The 25,115-nt window shown below is 40.6% G+C and overlaps 1 protein-coding gene across 1 annotated transcript in view; it reads right to left on the reverse strand.

The window, feature by feature from the left end:
* Positions 1 to 25,115, reverse strand: part of LOC140714480 (collagen alpha-1(XXV) chain-like) — a 120,794-nt gene that overhangs the window by 19,548 nt on the left and 76,131 nt on the right. The gene's annotated exons all lie outside the window — the stretch shown is intronic.

Genomic DNA, 25,115 nt, shown 5'->3' on the forward strand with positions numbered 1-25,115 from the left:
AGACAAGAGGCATCTGAGACTACACCGTATGTGGAGCATACACAGTTAGCACCAAACTAACTAGGAAAGGGCTGCAGCTCCAATAAAAAGTATATAGGACAGAATGGTGCTGCAGGACACTACTATAAACAGATCATTGCAACAATGTGACAGCACAATATGGCTTCAGATTTATTATCTTGCTTTGAACTATTAATAAGCCAATTGAGAACACCTTTATCACCACACAATTTGACACATCAAACCAGCAGTGTTAGGAAATGGCAAGCAAGAGAAAATCTGCAGATGCTGGAAATCCGAGCAACACACAGAAAATGCCGGAGGAAGTCAGCAGGCCAGGCAGCATCTATGGAAAAAAAGTCCAGTCAAGGATTTTGGCCCAAAACGTCGACTGTACTTTTTTTCCGTAGATGCTGCCTGGCCTGCTGAGTTCCTCCAGCATTTTGCGTGTGGTGTTAGGAAATGGAATTTTTTTCTTTGTCACTGTGGCACGCCTTGGACAATAATGCAGAGTTAAATGGGGCTGCAGTTGCAATGGAAGAATGGGAAATATAATTCATCTGCAAAGTCAAATCTCTTTAAAATTAATATGAATATTATTAGTCAACACATTGCTGAAACAGGTTGCAGGTTCAATGTCAGTGGCAGAGACTTAAGAATGAGTACTGAATATCTAAAAATTCTAATGCCTGCAAAACAGCATCCTCCACATAGCAGCAGTCCCAGTGTTCCATAAATGTGTTAGTTTTTTTATCTTAGAGACTTATCTGGTTTTCCATGACACTAGGGTGTTTGTCCTGGGTTCTGGTCAATAATACTCGATTAACAACAAACCCAGATTATTTGGTATTCTCACCCAGAGATCAGTGCCTGGGCTACAACTTTTCACAATTTAGGTAGACAACTTGGATGGGGCCAGCCAAGGTATGGTTGTTAAATTTGCTGATGAGACAACGTCAGATAAGATGTGAAGAGGACATAAGAAGAATCAAAGGGATACAGGAAGGTTAAGTGAGTAGGTAAAGATCTATAGTACAATGTGGGAAAATATAACATTTTCCATTTTGGGATGGAGTTAGGATAGAAAGCAGTTATATTTATCAGATTAGAGGGCAGCAGTCTGTTTAATTCCCTGGATAAGAATTAGAATCACATTTTCTTGTTTCAAACCATAAATTAATGAAGGATATAATGACATAATGCAGGGTTACATTCAAAACCTTGAGATGACTCAAAACTTGACGAGGCATTTAGCAGTCTTGCAAAAGGTTATCAACACCAAATGGGCAGACAAGCAAGAAAGTATTAAATGTAACATTTTGGCATAAGAAACAAGGAACGATGACATAGAGTTAACAACAGTCTGAAAGGGTTTGAGGAAACCAAAAGATCTAGATACACCTGTATCCATATCTGAAAGTGAGAGATTAGTTAGTAAAGCAAGTCTGATCCTGGATTTCATGAACAGAGTACAAAAGCAGGAAAGTTATTTTGAACCTCTCTAAATTGCAGGTTAGTCTGTGTCCAATTTTGGTTACTTCACTTTTGGAAAGGTGCAAGAATGATTCACTAGAATGGTTCCTGGGTTTCAGCTACAAAGTTAGACTGAAGAAGCTGACATTGTTTTCCTGGGAGTGAAGATGATGGAGAGGAGATCATGGTGCTTTCAGTGAGGATAAACTGGTAAAGTTGTTCCAATAGCCAACAGTATGATAAGCAGGAACACAGACTCAAAAGGGGTGTGACAAAACTGCCTGTGTAATAAAGGGGTTATGATCTGTTTGTGTGGATGTCTTAAACAAAATTGTTCAGGGCTTTCTAAGTCGAACTGAATAGGTACCCAAGGGAAAATGCAACTCAGTCTCACAATAAACCAGTATTCACCTGGGCTTCAGTTTTTGACCAAGTGTTAAAAAGAATTGAGTGTATTGCTTTGCAAGTAGTGGACTGTAACAATGATTTGATGATTGGAGTAACAGTTTATTTATTTATTGAGATACAGCGCAGAATAGGCCCTTCCGGCCCTTTGAGTCACGCTGCCTGGCGATCCTGCTATTTAATCTGAGCCTCATCACAGGACAATTTACCATGACCAATTAACCTAGCAACTGGTACATCTGTGGACTGTGGTGGAAAACTGGAGCACCCGGAGAAAAACCCACATGGTCACGGGAAGAAAGTAAAAACTCCTTATAGGCAGCGGCGGGAATTGAAGTCAAGTCAACTGTAACCGTAAAGAGTTGTGCTGACCACTATGCCACCAGAAGGAAGGTTAAAAGTTAAAATACTAAGTAAATCTTGAAAACGAATGCAACAAATCTGTCAAGTATTAATCTGAGAGTAGGGAAAAAAGCTGATGGATTATTATAAACCCCAACTGATTCTTTGACATCCTATGAGAAAGGAAACATCATCACAATCTGATCTGTCTTACATAAGACTCCAAACTTACACTGTTGACTATTAATGCCTTTCCATCAGCAACCCTAGTAATTATGGATGGAAAATAAATGTTAACTTGCTAATGCTCTATGCACAAGATTCTAAGGAACAATGGCACTATAGATTATAATCAATTATAAACCTTGAGCTAAGGCATGAATACTAAAACAAGAGTTAGCTTGAACAAATTACTACTGATATAATATTTTTATTAAGCCCAATGTTTGGAATAATTTACATCAGCCCTTTGAATGCTTACTGAGTGAAATGTATAAATAAAATGTGTGTTCGGTTAACACAGTTGTGACCTGGCTTTGTATAATTAAAAAAAAAGTACAGGCTGTTTGAAAGTCTGGTGGAGGCAATAACAGAAAACTTTCAAAAGGAATCTTGAGGAGCATTTGGAAGGTCCACAGACCATAAGGTGGTAAATGGGATTAACCCATTTTATTTCATGACAACACCAACATGATGGACTGAATGGCCTCATTCTGAACCTTAAATACCCAGGATCTCACGCAGGAATAGCAAATATAGATGCCAGATAAATGTTGGTTCTGTACAAAAGCTTCAGGACATGAAACTTGTGTGGTCTACTTCCTGAACTTCATTGTATGACAATCAACATCAGGCTCTACAAGTTGTAGTATTAGCAGGAAGAAGTTACTTAGCTCACTTTTTTGAAAATATCAAATGCCAAAAATATTAAGAAAATCTATCTTGGATTTGAAATTCAGTGCTGTCAAAATTCTTTTCTGCACCAAACTGGGTGCGTTATCCAGAGAAGGCAAAGATGACTCTGGGAAGGAAGATGCTTCAAGCTTTATGCCTCACCAGGATTACTCAAGAAGTGGGTCCTATTCTTATCAGGAAGAATATTGGCCTACTGGTGTCAAGGACAGGGGGCAGGAGTTAATTGATGAGGAGTGTGACGGAGTGTTGGTAGGGGAAGATTACGTCAGGTGGTGTGACAGGAAGGGAAAGGGACTGATGGAGACAGTGGGTCTAGGAGGAAGTGATCAGGTCAGAAAGGAAGGGAAATTGGTTGGAATTCGGAAGTGGGAGGTGAGAAAATGGTCCGTTACATCCTGAGTCATTTTGGAAAGCTGGGAAAGCTACTCTCTTGTCAAGTCCAGATAAACAAAATTGAAGAATTGGAGGTCTTTACCAACAGCCTCCAATGGTGACATGAGACTGCAGATACTGGAACCTGGAGCTAAATAACAAACTGCTAGAACTCAGTAGGCCAGGCAGCAACTGTGGAGGGAAAGGGATGAGCAATGTTTCAGATCGAGATGTTATGTCATGTTATTCATCTCAATAGTTATATCTTATGACATGGAAACAGGACATTCCTCTCACTGGATCCATCCAACCAACGCAGAGGCTGGACCCCAAAAACCCAGCATTCCTCTGCCTCCACAGATACTGCCTGTCCAAATTGTTCCTCCAAGAATGTATTGTTAGTCTCCAATGGTCCCTATCCAGACCAGTGATTGCCGAGGCAAATTTGAAGTCCCGCTCTGAAAGGGAGCTGCAGTGATTTGCTATTGAAATGTTGATCAAGTTCACCTTTTCCCAGTACTCTGTTCCAACTTCTGGCCCTTATGATCTTCTTCATTACATCAAAGAGATGGCAAATTTATTTTATTTTAGAAAGCACAAGGGTTTTCATGATCTTGCTTCAACTGGCTGCATCACAAGGCTTTGACAGGTTCTTTGAGTTTACAGTTAAGGCTCTGAAATTCAACAAGTGAGAAAGCTTTTGAGTTCAAAGCAGAATCAAGGTGAGTGCAAGGAGTGCAGATGGAAATCCCGGTGTGTTACTGGAGATTAAGTACATTAATCAAAGAGGAGCCAAAGAACATGTGAGAGAGGTAATAGGTAGATACAGGGAAATAAGGAGCGACAGAGTGAGACTAATGGGGTTGTTCCATGGGAGCCTGCACAGATCCAATGGGCCGAATGGCCAGCTGCCATTAAAAAAATAAAATAAGTGAAGATACAGAACATCCCCAGGTGATGAATGGGTTCCACCTTTACTGGTTTAATCCACAAGTCAGAAAATACACAAAAATTGCTCAATGTGGTAACTCTACCTTCATAGTATTATAATAAATGACATAAATAACTCATAACAATAAGAAAGAACAATTACTAAAAGTTGAGATAGAGGAACCTAGTTTTTCTCTTCATAGGAACAGACATAAGTTGATCTTTCGAATTTAGTAATATCATGGGTGCCCATTCGGACTGATCAGGCATTCATAACCTGGGGCCTTTTCACTATGAGTTTAATATGTTAGGAACGCTACTTCATGGTGAAACTGTTACTAAAGTGGAAGAGAAGATGAATGGTTGAGAAAGCCTTCAGATTCATAGAAAAAAAGTAGGGAATTTGATTTAAGGAGATCAGTATCAAAGAGAAGGGTCCATGGTAAAAATGTCACAAAATAAATTCTAGACATAAAATGACGGCATTAGTGATCTCCCAAAGCTATAGCCACTGTTACATAGAGAACTAGGTAAAGTACTATGACCTTGCAAGATATGTGATGGTGCTACCTCCATGTCCAACACTTGCTACCTCTGACTGAACAATTATATTCACCCAGATACCAGCTCTCACTCATTGATTCCCACTACCCTCTCCTCCCACTAGACAATGGCAGCCAGACAGTGAGTGACCCCGCCCTTCCACACACTGATTGACGGCCAAGCTTATGATATTATACTTCAACCAAGAGTCAAAACTCCCAACAATGGCGTGCCAGTTCCTTTGTCTGGATTGAACAGCCAACCTCAAAGGGTTGAATTTTTGATTCTGTGGCTTCGATGTGACAAGCTAACTTCTGTGTCTTAGCCAGTCCTTAAAATACCACAATACCTAAAATAATGGCAACGCAAATGGAGAGGTAATTATATGCAAAAGATCTCTAAAGCAGATTTTGATTTTCTTTGGAACAAATATTTTTAACTGAAGTATTAACTTTAGTTTGCAACTTTTACTTTTAAAGTTGAAGAAAGCCTAACATCTAATTCTAACAATTCCAAACAATTACAATTAGATTCAATTACTCTGTTCCAATTTCTTAGTTTCAGTTTTCTTTTTGTTTAATGGCAATTTGGGATGATGTTTTAAATCTGTTACTAAGTTCAGAAGTGAAATAGTCTTGCATTATCAAATACCATAGAGTTCTGTTTCTGCAGAAACTACTAATTAATTATACTTGCCTATTCTGCCTAGCAACCCTCCAACCAAATGAATACATCAAACCACATTGTCCAAAAACAAACTACCAAATCAAAGTTCAAAGTAAACGTATGATCAAATTATGTACATATCACCATATAACACTGAGATTCACTTTCTTGCAGGCATTCACAGTAGAACAATGGAATCAATGAAAAACTATAAACAACCAATGTGCAAAAGACAAACTGTACAGATACAGACAGACAAATAAATAAATAAATAAATATTACCAAGAACATCAGTTGTAGAGTACTTGAAAATGAGTCCAGAATTGTGGAGTTGGTTCATTGTTTAGGTGACAGAAGTTATCCACATTGGAGCCTGATGATTGAAGGGTAATAACTGTTCCTGAATTGAACTGAAGCTGTCATAAAATGTTACCATATCCTGATTATAAGACTTTGTATAATAATTGCTGGCAAATATGAACTGATATTGAATGTTACTGTTCCAGACTTGTTCCTGTTTCCCACTTGGGAGCTTCTTCAGTGTATGAACTCTTACCTAATTTACCTCAATTCATCTTGGCCTTGTTGGAAGTTGGCAATATTACCAAAACAATCAGAATAATCAATGTTTGTTTTAGCATGTTGATAAAACACACACTTTCCTTTCACAAGATGTGCAAGTTCACATTCTTTGTGTGAAAAGTACCTCCTGCCACAAGAGATATACAAGCTCATAGATCAGTCTAGTTCAAATGCATTCTGCCTCCAATGAAACATACATTCGCTATGATCAGCCTAACAAAAATAACTTTCCAACATTCCTCTGTCTCTCATTCTGTAGCTTTGTGGCAACACACGAGGCCAAGTGTCCCTAATGTGTTCTCACATCACATGGAAAGGAAATGTTTGACAGGCGTCAATGTATCCAGGCACTTGACCAATGAAAGCTGAAAACAGTCAGAGCAGCGGCCAAGATCAGTGCAAAATCATGCTGAAAGTACAGAGTTAAAGTTTAAAAACAACTCAGAACTAAACCTAGTAGATTCATGTCAAATATCATTTTAGTTTTCCATTTATTGACTAAGCTTCAACAACTTTTTTTAAGCTTCCTCCTCAGCTTGTCTCTTAATCAATTTGTACAAGTTATAACAACTCACAGGCAGTTAAAATTGATTTTGTTTCCACCCTCCCTCTTTCCACCACAAATAAGTAATGATTCCTCCTGGCCCTTTCAAATGTAGAAAAAAAACATGTGTTCAGCCTAACAGAGTGAAATGCAACATTGCCGGGGAAGGTCTGAAGCTCTGTTCAAAATTAAGAGTGGAAAGGCACCCACATTTACAGAAGATAGTCTATGACTTAATGAGGCACAGCAAGATCCAATGTAACACAAACAGAAGAAAATATGCAGATGCTGGAAATCCAAGGTAACAAACACAAAATACTGGGGGAGCTCAGCAGGCAGGTAGCATCGATGGAAAGGAATAGAGTTGACATTTCGGGCCAAAACCCCTCATCAGGATCCAATGTGAGACCTTTTTCACTTTCCCTGAAGAGGCCAATGGGAAATAGATAGATGGATAGATACTTTATTGATCTCAAAGGAAATTACGGTGTCACAGTAGCATTACAAGTGCACAGATACACAAATATTAGAAGAATAGTAAGAGTAAAACATAAGTTACCTCAAACAGTCTAATAGGAGGGGGTCATCACTTCCCTGGCTATAGGTTGACTCATTATAGAGCATAATGGCCAAGGGTAATAATGACCTCATATAGCGCTCTTTGGAGTAGTGCAGTTGTCTTAATCTATTACTGAAAGTGCTCCTCTGATCATCCAAGCTGGCATGCAGAGGGTGAGAAATTTGTCTAGAATTGCCAGGATTTTCCATAGGGTTCTTTCTTCTATCACAGCCTCCAGTGTGACTCCTATAATAGAGCCAGCCTTTCTAATCAGTTTATTGAGCCTATTGGCATCATCTGTGTTGATGTCATTGCCCCAGCACACCACCGATAGAAGAAATCACTTTAATGCTTGCAAAAGATGGCATTTCTGACAGAGTAGAACTTGCTCTTTACTGGGGAGGAATGTCATTCTTGATTGTAGTGGTGAACCACCCTTTTCCATTTTATTGTCCATCATAACTTCACCACACAACTCATGGGAACCCAGGGTAAAGGAAATATAGTCAGCTCCTTCACAGAGGATTCTCACAAAATAATCAACACAGACATCGATTTCTCTAACTTTTGGTAATTCTTACTCTTCCTCTTTTTTATGTTCACAATTCTGATTCCTCTCTTACCCTTTCTTCCCTCCTCACCTGCGTATCACCTCCCGCTGGTGCCTGTCCTCCCTCCCTTTCTCCCATGAACCATGAATCAGCTTTCTTCTTCTTCTTCAGCCCTTTACCATCCATCATTTCCCAGCTTCTCACTTCATCCCCTCTCGCCCACCCAACTAACTTCCCCATCACCTTCTAGCTTGTACTCCTTCCCCTTTCTCTCGCCTTCTTATTCTGGTTTCTCCACATTTCCTTTCAAGTCCCGATGAAGGGTCACGGCCCGAAATGCCAACTCTTTATTCCCCTCCCTAGATGCTGCCTGACCTCCGCCAGCATTTTGTGTGCGTTAATCAAAATTTAAACTTTTTTTTAAAAGATTCACAAAAGCACATTCCATATCAATCTGAAACTAACACTTACCATATAATACGCTATACTTTCAAGTAGAAAGTGTTTCAAAGAAATGTTATTTGCAAGTAAACTGATCAGATACGTTTAGGCAAAATAGCCAAAAACACTGCTACAGTCAAAGAGATGTGCAGATGCTGTAAGCTTGCTTTCCAAGTTATTCTACACAGAACACACAAAATTTATAAGCCTGGAAGTAACTGTTGGTAACATCAGGAGACAAAGGTTTTTGAGAAGAAGTATCAACACAGTTTAACTATCGCCTGTGTTGAAGCAACTGACAATGGCAAACTCTATTCACATTTTTCTAAGGTGCTAAATTAATGGTGCATTTTGCACTAAATCTCAGTTGGATGCTCCACAAAAATAATTGCAAAATTGGTCAAAGAAGTATCTGAAAAAGTATTAGGATGTGTTTACAATCGGAACTTTGTTTCACAACAGGACAGATGCAGTTTTAAGGTTTAGTTGAATGCAGCTTCCAATTGTTTGCCACACAATCATCTAAGAACCATCTCGGTTCGGATTGCTGTTGCTCGACTCTATTGTTTTGTATCATTTGTGTTTTTTCTTTCTCTGTGAACATTGTTGTTTTGATTTCAACAGTGTTGATTTTTTTTTAATGGGGTACTTTTGGATTTCTTGTTTTGTGGCTGCCTGTAAGCAGACAAATCTCAAGGTTGTATAATTTATACACTTTTTGATAATGAATGCACTTTGAATCTTTGAGGAAGGGTGACAGCTGCTTAAAGACATAGACCTCATGGCAGCTCAAGGCATTTACTATATCTTATGGCTGCCACGGAAATGACTGAGGCTCAAGGGACCGTGGCAGCCCTTAGATTCAGTGAGTGAGACAGGGAGGTTCTAACAACAGAGAGTCTGAGTTGGGAGTTCCTGTGTGCCAGGGAGGTGGGAATGAGGGAAGCGATGGCAAGGAGAGCAGCCAGAACCACCATGGAAGAGCCGGGCAGGAAGTGTCTCCAGCTGCTGCCAGCTGTGAGAATTCCTACTTATTTGAGGAATGTAGAAATAAGTTTCTTGGACTCTCAAAGTCTGTCAAAGTAAGTGGCTGTTAACTAAGAACACGTGTAGAAGCCTATTTAGTTAATTGGATCAGAGATGTTTTACTTGTGATGTTGTGATCAGTGTAGGTGGTCCTAAAAGGGATTATGAAGAACTGTCTGTTGTCTGGAATCTCTTGACTAATTACTGGTGAACTATGCTGGTGTTATGGATTATCACATGGAAAGGGTAATTTTATTTGCACTGGGGGCTATATGGACCTCCACAGACAAATCCATTAAAATCCTACAGTTTCTGGATGACACGACTGCAGTTGGTCTCATCACTAATTACGATGTATCAAAGAGAGGTAGACCATCTTGCAACACGGTGCGCTTGTAACAACTTGGAGCTGAATGCTATCAAGGCAGTGGAAATGAGGATTGACTTTTGCTGACAACCACCTTGGAAATTAATAGTCAGGCTGTGCCTGTGGTCAAGTCATTCAAATTCGTGGGGACTGTCATTACCAATACACTGAAGTGGGACAAGCATGTTATGCTGATCACTAGGAATGCCCAGCAGGGATTTTCCTACACCAGCTTAAGAAACTTAAGATCTCAGAGTGTGTCCTGTTATGTTAGTACTCAGCCATCATTGAGAGTGTTGTGACCACCTCTGTCACCGTTTGGTTTCCAGCCACCTCCTCTCCTAGCTCGGGTTTCTACGAGTGATCCACTTAGCAGAAAAGATCATTGGCCATCAGTTACTGATATCGTATGTTCATATTTATTAAAGTTTGATTATTGACGTTTGCGCATGTGACCATTCTGCTAATTGTTGTTTGCTCATTGCTGTTTGCACTGTTATCTTGTAAATTGTTGATTGCTATTGTGTTGTCCATTATGGTATTATGTCTTATGTTTATATTTGGCAACAAACCATAATCAATTCATGTGCTTCACATACTGGAAATAAAGTGATCTGATTTAGCAAGCTCCTGATTAAAACTTTCTTTCAAGGAGTTCATTTTTACCCATGTCCGTCTCTCTTCTACAGACAAATAAAGATGTTAATGTTTTGCTGGGACTTGCACCTTCCTCATCCTCCTGTTCTTCAGCCTGTATCCTCTATCCCTCAGGCTCTAGGGTCTTCTTGTTGTGCTTCCTGCAGCATCAGTTGCTGTCATTGGTTGCCCGAGCTGTGCCACAAGTGGCACACCAAAAGAAGTCCTTTTCTGATTGGTGGACATTGCAGTACATCTGTAGACTTATCTGAGCAATAGAAATCAATCTTCAGAAGCCTAAAGGCACTCTTAGTAACAGCTACAGGGACCTGTTAATTAAGCTAATAATGCCAAATTACACTAATCTCTTCCCCCTGCATGTAGTCCATATCCCTCCATTCTCTGCTGCATCTACCTTCACCACCCTTAGTAGCATATTCCAAATGACCACCACCCTGTGTTTTAAAAAACCTTGCATTAATGTGAGGCCATAGAGTTCAAATGAGATGTCCCCTAGCATTAGGCATTTTTGACACTGGTAAAAATATAGGTACTGTCTATCTATACCTCAATGTTATAAACTTTGATCAGATCACCCCTCGGTCCCTGATACTTCAGAGAAAACAACCTAAGTTTTTCCAATTTCTCTTATAGCTTGTATTCTCTAAGCCAGACAGTATTCTGATAAACCTCTTCTGCACCCTCTCTGAAACCTCTATCACTCCTACAATGGGGCAACCAGAAAAGAATGCAAACCTCCAGATGCAGCCTAACCACAGATTTATAAAGCTGCAATATAGCTTCCTGACTCACTACCTCAATGCGTTGACTAATAAAAGCAAGCATGCCATGTGCCTCCTTTACCACCCTATCAACCTGTGCGATCACTTTCAGGGAGCTATGAACTTGCATTCCAAGTTCCCTCTGTACATCAATGCTGCTAAGTGTCCTGCCAGTAACTGTACATTTTCCTTTTACAAATGGTCTCCCAAAATGCAACAACTCACACTTGCCCAGAATAGAGGCCATCTGCCATTTCTCCATATATTTCTGCAAATGACCTACATCCCATTGTATCCTTGGACAGTCATCTACACAATCCACAAATCTATCAATCTGTGCCTTATTAACATGACCATCCACATTTTCACCAAAGTAATTTATATAATATCTGGAATCTCCACCTCCAAAGATGACTTGATTGTAGCTGCTTCCTGGAAAAACATGCAAAATCCATCTCATTTGTCCCTGATGTTCACCAATCCAAGTTCTAGACAGGTAAGCTTTTGACTGAGTCCACATTACTTGCAACAATATTTAGTTTGCACTACTAGAGACTGGGAGAAACAGCTGGATTTTGAAACTATTTGGAAGTGTTTTTCATTTTTAAATCAAGAGCCACCAAAGTTATAAATGCCACTTTCAGTTATAATTAACATTAATCTTCTCATTTGTCTACTTCTCTTTAATCAAGTTTTAGCTGCTATTATTGAGACTGAGAGTGTAAAAGAGCTGAGTTTACAAATGCGGAGTTTATACCACTGTCTCTGAATGTTAATCCCTTCTGAGACGTCCAGCCCCCAACCACTGTGTGTGCTGTCATTGACATTCTAACACTTTGAAGAGACATACTGTACACACACATTCAGTATATATTGTACATGCGCACAGATTTTTTTCATATAACTGTGGAGAGTCCCTGTTCCTTTCCCACACAGCACCCACCCACCTCCAGAACCAATAGACTACACTTCACTCTGCTCCTCTTGTGGTTTGAAATTTCCAGAGCCACAACAAAAGTGAACTGTGAAAGTTGATGTCACAATATTATCAAGTCAAAAATCCAACAATCTTACAGCTGATTATCTGAAAACCATTAAAGAAATCAGCCAATGAAATAAAGTAAAATCACGTGGTTCCTGTCTCTTCAGATATTGATGTCTTTGTAAGATTATATATATATATATAGATATAGATATATAGATATAGATATATATATAAATATGAGTCTCCTGTTTAGATTTACAGTGGTTTAGAGGTGGAAGGAATATTATCATAACAGTGTAGATTTTACTTACATTGTTAATAAAATCATACCTGAATTAATTTAAACAAATAGGCAATGTTTTGAGTAAGTGCTATATTACAGTGTGTCATAGGAATGCACATGACAACCTAAGGAAAAACAATTACTTGCAGCTCCTTACTAGCCCATCAACAGTATTTTAATGTCTGTCCTTGGAGATAAAATTATGCGACCAACACATGATATGGGAAGGCAAGGGAAGTTTGGCACTAATGTAAAAACCGAAGTGAGTGGAGGGAAATGTGCCAGTTTAAAATGGGAGTGCAGCGAATATGGAAAAGGGCTGGACTGTAAGGTGGAGGGTTGGTGCTTGAAGAGGCTTACAGAGCAAGGGTGAGGGATAGGAAGAAATATTAGCCAATGTGATTTGAAGAGGAAGATTGCTACCTGTAACTGGAAGCAGAGTAAATGCCATCCACTGCATCACAGAGGAAAAGAAATGTGGAAGCATGAGGAAAATGGAACAACATTGATAAGTCATTGATGGGAATGTTCTGAAGTAAACAAGGGGCAAAGGTGTCTTTGCTTCACTATGACAGTAGAAACTATTTTAACAAATTAGTTTTACCCAAACTAAACTCCCTCTGCAGGGAATGAGTACAAAATTTAATAAATCTTTGGATGCCATTTCCCCAATACTTACAGCTAAAGTTACCAATGATCCTGCATGCCATTGTACCGTCTGCATGTAACAATAACAACTTGTATTTATATGGTGCTGTTTAATGGTGTAAAATGTCACAGGAACAATTATGGAACAATCTCTGACACAGAAGCACATAAAGGAGACATATTGGGGGGGGGGGGCTTGGTCACAGGGACAGAATATAAGAAGCCTCTTACAGGAGGAAAGAGTGGGAGAGAGATTGGAGTGATTGAGGCTAAGAATTCCACAGCTTAGGGCAATGGCAGCTGAAGGCAGTGTTAGTGGAATGTTTAAATTAAAGGCGATCACCGGACCAGGTGGAGCACAAGTGTCTTGGACTGTTGGGCTGGAGTAGATTACAGTTATAGGAAGGGATTTAACCATGAAAGAATTTGAAAACAAGAATTTTAGTATTAGATGGTTGCTGAACTAAGAGCAAACGTAGGTCACCGAGAAGAGGTGTGAGAATCAGTCAGGAGTTAATAAAGTTTTACAGTCAAACCGGCTTGTAGCCACTTTGGAACTATTGGGCAACCTTAGTATTTGTTTATTTGGTAGTGAGAAGTACCAGTTTATTGTGAACAATGTATAGGCTCCAGAATTCTTTAGGATTGACGTCTCCAAATTGTATCAGAGTTCATTTCTTTAACAAAAGTATTCAAGAATGTTTGATATGGCAGAAATAATACAAACTGGATTTCATTCTGTTTTTATTCAAGGAGGAATTCTTTGTGCTGTGTCTTTATTCTTCATTAGCATTGCTTACAAAGCCAACCATTGAAATTATGGCATATTATTCAGATGAAGGTAATCGACTTGTGAAACAATTCACTCCTTTAAAATCATAAAAATATTCCAAAAAAATCAGTTCAAATAAAATTGCATTTGAAACATACCGGACTAGAAATTACTTTACCACTTAATTACTTTAAAATAGAATTATCAGTCAGTGTTTGTAAAAGTCACCGATGTATTACTGTGAGGTTCACAAGATAACACTCTGTGCTTAAATCCTGGTGCTATGTTTTGACTCAAAACGTCACCCAAGTGTTTCCTCCCATAGGTGCTGCTCCAGCAGATAGTTTCTTGCTCAGCATTCTGGGTAACACTGCATGACATCACTCTCAGTGTGGTATTCATGGTATTCACAATTTGCCCATTGTGAATTCCCAAAGATGACAGCATCAAAGCTTTGCAGATGCAACCTGTGAAGCCAGCCCTTAAGGGGCATTACAAAATGCAAGCAAAACTCCCCTAGTGACTGAGCACTACAGAACTGCTATTGAATGTTGGATGTTGAACTGATGAGAATGGGTGAGGCAGCACTCCTGGGAACAGATCTTTGGACAGGCTGTTGAAAAATAGTCTAATCTCAGTCCTGATGCAGAGCTTCACTACAAAATGTCAACCGATCCTTCTTCCCCCCCCCCCCCCCCCCCACACGGATGTTGCTCAACCCTCTGAGTTCCTGTTGCCCACTGGAGTCATGTTCTTTATGCAGTATGATCAGAGGCTCCAGTCGGATGTACTTGGCGCGAGGTTGCCAGGGAGATCACTGTCGGGACACGAGCACAGTCTCCGAATGCCTGCGCTCTGAGGAATATAGCAATGCGGAAATCTCATCGGCTCTGGTGGGCTGATCGGATCTCCTCTCCTTACATCTAGGCCGCTGGTCGCCTACCTAAAACAGCGGCGAGCAACAAATGGCGAGGTATGGCGGGGATTAGGAGCTACAGCCTCGACACTAGGAACCTGAGAGTGGCCAGGGTCCGCATGAGCAAAGCCGTCAAAGAATACGTGCCGGATTGTATTTGAGGTCACTGTAAGTCACAGATCCCAGAGAGATGAAGAATGCTGCTGAAATGTCCGCCCTTTAATCTGCAGGGGAAATGTGGTAAGTAAAACCTGTTGTTATTCAGACCAGTGAGCTGAAAATGTCATTGCAGATGATTGGTGTATTCCCTTGTCCATTCATCCCTCCTGGCACTTAACCCTGCAAGCGGCCAAAGTGCCATTCACCTCCTCCCTCACCTCCGTTCAGGACCCCAAACTGTCCTTCTAGGTGAGGCAACACTTCACCTGCAAACCCACTGGGGTTGTCTATTGGTTCCAGTACTCCTGATGTGGCCTCTTCTATATTGGTGAGACCCTTCATAAATTGGGGGTCCACTTTACCGAGCACCTCCACTCCATCCATCAAAAGCAGTGGCCAACCATTTTAATTCCTATTCCCATTCCTGTTACAACATGTCAGTACATGGTCTCCTCGTGTACTACAAAGAGGCTACTCTCAGGGTGGAGGAGCAACACCTCATATTCCAGCTGGGTAGCCTCCAACCTAAACATTGATTTCTCTTTCTGGTAAAACATTTTTTCCCATTCCCCACTCTCGCCTAGTACCTCTTCTCACCTCCCACTGGTGCCCATCCTTCTTCCCTTTCTCCTGTGGTCCACTCTCCTCTAGCAGATTTTTTCCTCTTTAGCCCTTTACCTTCCCCACCCACCTAGCTTTACCTATCCTTTTCTAGCTAACTTCCTTCCCAGCTCTCTTCCTTCCCCTCCTGTCACCTTTTTATTCTGGCGTCTTCCCCCCCACCCCCTCTTTTCAGGTCCTGAAGAAGTGTCTCGGCCTAGAACGTCAACTGTTCACTGTTTCCGTAGATGTTGCCTGATCTGCTGAGTTCCTCCAGCATTTTTTGTGTGTTGTGTTGGTGTGTGACTGTTGACATCATTTAATGGGGGTTGATTATGCTAGAGAAAGGGGTCCAGGAGCAAAAAGAAATGTTGTCAAAAATTCACAATGAAACTTTGCTGGCTACTGAGACATCCAGAAATACACACAAAATTTGTTTTATGTCAGGTTGAGCTCTCAATGTGCACGACACTGTTTCTTTTGAATTGTGCAATTTCACCAGGATCCCGAGGCCTTTCTCCGGCGAGAATGTTGGCCAGGGAGACCGGTTATGAAACAAACTTTGATATCAGATCTGTATTGTATTGACATATCTCTGAGTGTGGAGGGGCATCTAACTTGGTGACAGCATTACGCAGCCATAAAAGGAATTAAGTTAGGTTTCTTGCAGCCGAGCTGTATGCAAGTGACAACACTTCTAGGAGTTCAGATATACCGGTGTTGTCAGTGGAGGAGGTACTGATATATGGTGATAAGTCTCATACAACAATGATCACCTAGGACAGACGCTTATGAAAGTGAATCCAAACAAGCAGCCAACAAACCAGGATGAAAGGGAAGGAAGAAAAAGGGATGAATAAAAGCAATAAAGGAACACTGTCAGCTATCAGTAACATTCTTGCCTCAAGGTCAGAGGACTGAGTGTCCAAATCCCATTCCAGATATTAGTGCACAGATCTAGTTGAACATTTCAGTGCACTACTGAGGAATCCTGCACTCAGGGTCTGTATTTCAGATGATGCAGTAAACTTAGGAGGATGCAAAAAACAACATTCCTGTGACATTATTTCAAAGGAAGCCCGGTGAGTTCCTGAGAGTGCACTGACCAATATTTATACCTCAATCACCATCATTAAACCATCCGGGCATTATCACATAGCTGCCATGGTTCCTATATTACAACAGTAAATTCACTTCAAAGGGATTTCACAGCCTGATAAGAACCTTGAGATGCCCTATGGTTGAGAAGGCCACTGTCTAAATACAAGCAACACACACAAAACGCTGGTGGAACACAGCAGGCCAGGCAGCATCTATAGGGAGAACTACAGGCGACATTTCGGGCCGAGACCCTTCATCAGGATGGATAAAGGGTCTCAGCCTGAAACGTCGACTGTACTTCTTCCTATAGATGCTGCCTGGCCTGCTACGTTCCACCAGCATTTTGTGTGTGTTGCTTGAGTTTCTAGTATCTGCAGATTTCCTCGTGTTTGCCTGTTTAAATACAAGTTTCTTTAGCTTTACCGTTCAAGGTTTCCCTTTCTATACTTCAAAAGTTGGCTTGACATAAGACCTTTCATTAACCTTTGTGTGTAAAGATGACACAGAATAATGGGAGGCTATTCAGCCCCTTCAGGCTGTTCCACTATTCGATGGAGTCATAGCTAGTCCTCTATAATCTATTCCCACTCTCCCCTCTTGTTCTATACCTCTTATGTAGAAAAAATAATCCACTTCCTTCATAAATATACTCAATGACTTGGCCTCCACAGTGCTCCACAGTATCAGATTCCGCATTGACATCACCATCTGGATGAAGAAATTCCTCCTCATCTCAGTCCTAAATTGCTTATTTCATATCCTGAGACTGTGATTCCTGTTTCTAGATGTCTCACATCTAGGGAAAATATCCTCCCTTGCATCTAAGCTGTTGAGGCCTGTCAGAATCTTGTATGTTTCAATTGACTCTTTGTCAGCTGATTTCTGTCAATGTTTCATGGTTGAATATCTGTTCAGCTTTACAAAAAAAGACCTACTTTTTCTATAATTAAATACTACGGCAACTACTGCATACAAATAGTTATCTCATTGCTCCAAGAGATCAAAAAAAATAAAATTACTACAAGCAGACGATCTTGAGTAGGATCATATTCAACCATATTTATCTGTACTTCTCAACATAAGGGCAGTAGTAAGCTTGGTCCGCCATTCAAAAAAAAAAACCCATGTCCAATTCAGTTTTCGACTCAGATCTATTTACATGCCTGTTGATCATAACTCACAACAGCTCCCCAGTCTTAAAACTCTCATTTCTGTGCTTGAGAATATTCAACAATTCAGCATTCACATGGAGTTCCAAACATTCTTGACCCTAAGATGACACAATTCCCTCCCCTAGTTTGAGATATCCCCATACAGAAAAACATTCTCTTAGCCTTGAGTTTGTCAATCCCTCTCAATCATATGTTTCAACAACAACATCCTTCATTCTCCTAAGCCTCTGGGCCCATCCTGCTCATGACTAAGACAGCTGCTTCTGGAATCCATCTTCTCTGAACCACCTCCAATGAAAGTGCACCACTCCTCAAGTACAGAGACCAGAAATGGATGTTTTGGCTAGTGATCCAAATGTGAACCGGTAACATGGCTATAAATTAAAATGACATTGTGGAAGGCAGTGGCAGGGCAAATACAGAGCTCTGCTTTCAGATTTTTCACACAGCCAGGACCACTCAGTTGGCTTGGTGCCAGCTGCACTGTACTCGTGGGTTCCTTGCTGTTCGGTATACTCACAGTCCATATTTTACCAAGGTGAGATAATAATTCAAGAGGCCCTACAGTTTACATATTGTGTCTCGTGCCACCAGATAGTTGGATTTTGGAAGTTTGCTTAAGAAAATAAATTACATTTTTGAACACGGTTTCTAATCGGGTTTCTCTGAAGGCAAAACGCTCATTCCAATCCTTCCTATGCGAGGGTGTTAGGTGAAAAATCCTGAGGTAAATTACATAAGACCATTATTTACACCTCTAGCCTGTCAGTCACAGGATATTCCAGTCATTTTATGGTGAGCGGAGGCCAAACAGCTGAAGAGAGATGCAAGAGGTAAATCACAAATAGTCACTTTCTGTCAAATCTGAATCATTTACTGAGTTTTCCACCTAGCAAATCCACGTGGAATAACACACCATTTCATGCACCACTTTCTCCAGCCTCTTGGTTACAAATACTATTAAACTACCAGAAAAGACAGGCAGCAGAGGAAGGTGAAGGGGGATAGTCGGGGAATTGAGCTCAAGAGCAGGCAGCAAGGTAATATTGCAGCTCTGTAAAACTGAATATCATATTCAGTTCTGGTCACTTCATTATAGGAAGGATGTGGAAGTTTTAGAGAGGGTGCAGAGGAAACTTACCAGAATGATTAGAGGTCATCACTGATGAAAACAGGTTGAGCAAACTAGGGCTTTTCTCTTTGGAGTGAAGGATGATGAGAGAGGTGCACAAGATGATAAAAGGCAGAGATAGAGTGGATAGCCAGAGACTTTTTCCCAGGGCAGAAATCCTTATACAAGAGGGTATAAAAATAATCAGGTATATTGGGTGGGGGAGGTGTCCAAATCAATTGTTTTACACAAAGTGTTGGTTGTGTGGAATGGCCTGCTAGGGACAGTGGTGGAGGCAGATACATACGGGGTATTTAAGAAAAAAAACTTAAATAGGCACATGGAGGGTTATGTAGATGGGTAGGTTTAGGTTGATATTAGAGTAGGTTAAAAGATTGTCACAACATTATGGGCCAAAGGGTTTGTACTGTGCTGTTTTATGTTCCATGCTCTATGTTGTATGAAGACAATTTCTATTTTTACTCAGTGAGTTACTATGAACTGGAATGCATTGTCTGAACGGGAAATCAGATTCAGCTGAAACTTCAATCCTTCACCAGCCATGAGCTCTGAGTGGCAAACAGGCTCAAGGTGCAGATGGCCTTCTCCTGCTCCTATATTCGTACACATACCCCTTTACTGGCATCTGAACATTCACTTTGTACTACTAACTATGTGCTTATACCTGTTGCACTATTTCCAAACTGAACTTCTGCTTTTATGAAGATAGAATAACTCAATTGTTGAATCACTGAGTTCATACCATTAACACAGTGGCTATTTACAGTGGCTAATTAACTACAATTGGCCCTCCTTATCCGTGAGGGATTGGTTCCGAGACCCCCCCCCCCCCCACCACGGATAACAAAAAACGTGGATGCTCAAGTCCCTTATTTAACCTGAATCAATGTGCTGGTCTTTAACCCAGCAGAACCCTGGACTTAATTTAACATGTTCAGTGCAGTGGACATTAGGACCCGGCGCAGCTCTGAATCCGCGGTGTTTCTGTTCATGAAAATAATCACGATTGCAATTGAAAATAAGGTGGAAGTAATAAAGTGATCGGAAAGAGGTGAAACGCCATCGGTCATTGGAAAAGCATTAGGCTACGTCGGTCAACGATCAGAACAATTTTAATGGAGCATTTGAAAGGCCCTGCCCCAATGAAAGCTACAATTATTACTAAGCAACGCAGTGGTTTAATTACTGAAATACGTATGTTTCTTAAGTGTTTTATATGCATAGAAAGGTAAAATATGTACAATATACTAAAAAAAGACATTTGACTGATGCTAAATGATACCGGATGTACCTGTTCTGACTTCAAATCCGACTTAAAGACGGACTCAGGAACGGAACTCATTCATAACCCGGGGACTGCCTGTACTTTCAAGTCATTTCTAGATTACTTATAATACCTAGTACAATGTAAATGCCATGTAAATAGTTGTTATACTGTATTGTTTAGGGAATAATGATAAGAAAAAATAGTCTGTACATGCTCAAACAACAAGTGCTGGAGAGAACTTCCGGGTTTTCCCGATCTGTGGTTGGTTGAATCCGCACATGTGGAATCCGTGGATAAGGAGGGCCGACTGTATATGCCTTTGGGATGCGGAAGGAAACTGAAGTACCTGGAGGAAAGCAACGCGGTGAAATAGAGAACATGCAAACTCCACACAGACAGCACTGGAGCCTGAGGCAAAGGGTCTGCCAGCTGTGCCACTCTGAGGCCTTGCTACGAACAATCAACAAATGCAGTTGGAATCAAATGAAGACAGTGAGCAGAGTCCACTGTCACTGCTTGTAATGACAATGTGAACCTTCTAGTAGCAATCAACACTGCTCTGCTATGTCATCTACTCTGCCGACAGGATTTGGTAATAATCTTGTAATATAGATTTCGAATCTGAAGCAAAATGAGCCACATTCCCTGAAGTAGAAAAGCTTTGGAAATTATCTCATTGAAACATAATTGTTTCTTATAGACATACATAGAACATTACGGAACTATTCCAGTGGACTTTTCGAAAGGTCACCATGATGAAACATTAACTGCTTCTCTCTCCACAGATGTTACCTGACCTGCTGGGTACTCCCAATATTAACTTTCGTCTTTGCGATCTCCACCATCTGCACTTTTTGCTTGTGGATTTGAATAGGACTAGGGTGTACAGGATACATTTCTACAGGGTGGATGGTCAGAATCTGCTGCCCTTGCCCGGGGAGTCTAGAACCAGTGGAGTCATAAACTTGGAAAAGGAGCGAACCTCTGAATTGAGAATCTCTGGAATTCTCTCCCTTGAAGGAACTGACACACTGAGTTGATGAGATCACTGCAATCAGTGGATTCAGGGGCACCAAGTGACATAGCACAATGGCGATGAATGGCAAGACCAAAGAATCACTCAGTATTAATAGCTAATGGCAATTTCCTCTGTGGCACTTGTGGGAGACTCTCTTTCCAGAACTAAGAGTTGCTCATCAGTAGAAATGCAGCAAGATTTAAAAACTATACATATGTATCTGTTATTCACATTGAGGGTACATGGTATGAAAGTGAACTGAAAGTGAAAATAGATAATCAATCATATTGTTATCAAACACAGAAGATAGAGGGGTGTAATGGGGGGAGGTGTTGGCTATTCTCATTCCTTATATTATAGAATTCAATCACCAACTATTTCCAAATATCCAATAATTCAATTTTAATTCCAAGAGCAGCACACAAGTTGCAGAGGCTATAACCTCTTGTTAAATAGTTTCAATTAATTTTTAATCAATGTGATGGGATAAATACATACAAGATAGATATATTATGTACCAATAGTAAGAAAAAGTACAATTACAACAAAAAGGAAATCTTCAAATTACAGACTGGTGGCATCCGTTAGTCTCGCGAGACCATGGATCTGCGCCTGGAATGGTTTCCAGGGCACAGGCCTGGGCAGGGTTGTATGGAAGACCAGCGGTTGCCCATGCAGCAAGTCTCCCCTCTCCACACCACTGACGTTGTCCAAGGGAAGGGCAAGGGCCGATACAGCTTAGCATCAGTGTCGTCGCAGGAGCATGCAGAACGAGGTTGAAGGTAACATCGGACTGCCTTAGGGACTTCAGCTCCGGATTTGTCCTCAGGGTTTACTCCCGAAGCCTTTCCCATGAGTGGGTACGGCCGCAAGGCAGCGGAGGTTTGAAATCAGAGTTTTCCCTCTCTTAGATGGACTGCCTTCCCAGGCTGACGAGCTCCATCTACCCAAATTACAGACTATAGCAGTTAAAAATCTTCTAATTTCAACTACTAATTTAAATTCTGAAGAACATTTTTACTGCAAAACCTTTTTTTCATCTTAATAAAATGCAAACATCGAGCCACAAACATTTATCCAAGACTATATATCAAAAAGCTCTTAGAAAATGACACTAGTAAAAACATTACCTTTGAAATTCATATTCCATTTACATTATTGTAAAGGTGTCTCTGTTCTGACAGAAGAAATATATTAACTCCTACTATAAACAAAAGTCCTGTCAATAACTTTTACAGTGGAATAAATTGGCCAGATTTAAGAAACTGTCAACAAAGGCAAACAAAAGGAAATAGCCACAAGATGAAATGATTTCAAAGATCCGTGTTGACATGTAGTGCAGTTCAGAGGCTGCAGGAAAACACGCCTGGCACATTCTGTTCCATATTTGCCAAAACAACAAACATTTTACACTGTTGTTATCACATTAAATTTTAAAAAGAAATATGCAGCCCAATGTGAGCTCAGTCTTTCTTATTTAGTTAAAGATTTGCTCATGCTTCTTTTGCTAATTTAGAACACATGCAGAAGGTTAGTGTGGGTAGAAACGACACACAACATTGTCCACAACTCACCACAATCCAATGTGACCTTAAGAGCAGATGTAATGACATCTCTGGAAATTAACCAGTTGTTGGCTATTTAACACTACTGTCTAAGGCTTATTCCAATCCTTGCTACATGAACAGCCGTTTCATTCATTCAGTGCCTTCCATTAGATGCAGTGATTAGGACCCAAGGCAATGGTCCCATTCCTGCAGTGATTGGAGAAAGCTGCATAGCTATAGAGTGTTCACTTTGACCTCAAGTTCACAAGAGGCAAATATTTGATCCCCAGATTCAAAATATTTGTTTTAGGAATACTGCAAATAAAATTCCACCTATTGAACTCACAATTTTGTCCAATACTACAATATTTGTAAAACAAGGATTTGGGTGTAACACCACAGGTGAAAGGATTATCAAGTTGTGTGGACAGGTGTTATACTGCTGTATTTCACATTTCAGACTTTGGCACCACAAGGGATATACATATGGAAAGTAACTGAACAGTACATCCTGCCACAATGACGCACTCAGGTTGAAGGAACAACACCTCATATTTCTTTGGTAACTTCCAACAATCCCATACTACCCTAAGATCAAACTAACCCTTCCCATCTACGTAACCCTCCAGTTTCTATCACCCTTGTGCCTATTTAGGTTTTTCTCCAATCTTAGGCAATTTCTCCCTCCAATCCCTTCTTCCTTTTTCCATTCCGCATTCACTCCTTCTCATCAATCCCTCCTTCTCTTTCTTCTGTGGTCTACTGTTTTCTATCAGGTTTCTTCTTCTTCTGCCCTTTATGTTTTCCACATATCACCTCCCAGTTTCTTATTGTTCCCCCACCTCTGTCCTCACCCTGGTTTCATCTATAACCTGTCAGTTTGTACTCCTTTCCTTCCCCTCATCGTGTTATTCTGACTCCTGCCCCCTTCCACTCCAGTCATAATGAAGGGTCTCAGTCTGAAACATTGACTATTTATTCCTCTCCATAGATGTTGCCTCACTTGCAGAGTTTCTCCACCATTTTGTCTGTGTTGCTCAGATTTCCAGCATCTGCTGAATCTCAATAAAGTCCTGATGAAGGGTCTCGGCCTGAAACGCTGACTCTTTACTCTTTTCCACAGATGCTGCCTGATGAGTTCCTCCAGCATTTTGTCTGATCTGCTGAATCTCTTGTGTTAGTAGATTCCAAAGTCCTGTTACTACAGCATTGGCCTATCAAGACAGGAAACATTCAAGAGACTTCTTGTCATGCTGTGGTTGATGTTGTTGTTGGAACAGTATGAAATTGCCCATGTAAATAATGAGAAAATGCACCTTCTAATCCTGCCCTGATGTACAGAAGGTTTTGTCCCCCTCTACTGTGCTTCAGATTATGCTGATACTTTCACCTCAAAGTGGAAAACTCATTTGCTTGACAGAAAAACAGCAAGATAACTGTATTCTCATCTTTCAGATCACGGAGGTTAATGATTCTGATACAAGAGTAGTGCATATTAAAGGCCACCAATATAAATGCTTATTGTAATATGGGAGGACTGGCCACTTAAGTCTACACCACACATCAACATAATAATTCCTTTGTTCGTTCATTATGTACCATGTTGTATAACGTGGGCAATCATGGTCTTTCCATGACCTGGATTGGTCTCACCAAATTTTTCTGCAATAGTTTGCCATTGCCTTCGACTAGGCAGGTGTTTCTACAAAACAGGTGACTGCAGCCATTACCAATACTCTTCAGGGACTGTCTGCCTGGTGTCAGTGGCTACTTAACCAGGACTTGTGATCTGTACCAACTTCTCATACAACCGTCCACCACCTGCTCCCATAGCTTCACGTGACCCTGATCGGGGGGGGGGGGGGGGCAGTGGAGAGGTGGGCTAAGTGGCAGCATAACTTTGCCAAAGGGTATGTTGCGGGCTAGCAGAGGGAATGAGTGCCTTACACCTCCTTTGGTAGAGACACACCTCCCACCATAATTCAAAATTTGTTAATTTTCCACTTGGCTGTAAAATTGCTGTCTAATGCAAATTGAATAACAGAATTTTTTAAAAATTATTTATTTATTGAGATAAAACATGGAACTAGCCCTTCTGGCCCTTGAAGCCGTGCCGCCCAGTAATGCCAGATATAATCCAGGCTTAATTTCAGGACAATTTACAATGACCAATTAACCCACCAACCGGTACGTCTTTGGACCATAAGAGGAAACTGAAGCACCCATAGGAAACCCACGCAATAACATGGAGAATCTACAAACTCTTTACAGACAGAGACAGGATGTATTTTAAATTCATTCTTTTCAGAACGTTGGCACTGAGGCAATGAGGTATTTATTGATTACCCTTCATTGTTCTTAAGGTTTTGCTGAATTCTCCA

The sequence above is a fragment of the Hemitrygon akajei genome, chromosome 21, assembly GCF_048418815.1.
Source record: "Hemitrygon akajei chromosome 21, sHemAka1.3, whole genome shotgun sequence".
Classification (NCBI taxonomy): domain Eukaryota; kingdom Metazoa; phylum Chordata; class Chondrichthyes; order Myliobatiformes; family Dasyatidae; genus Hemitrygon; species Hemitrygon akajei.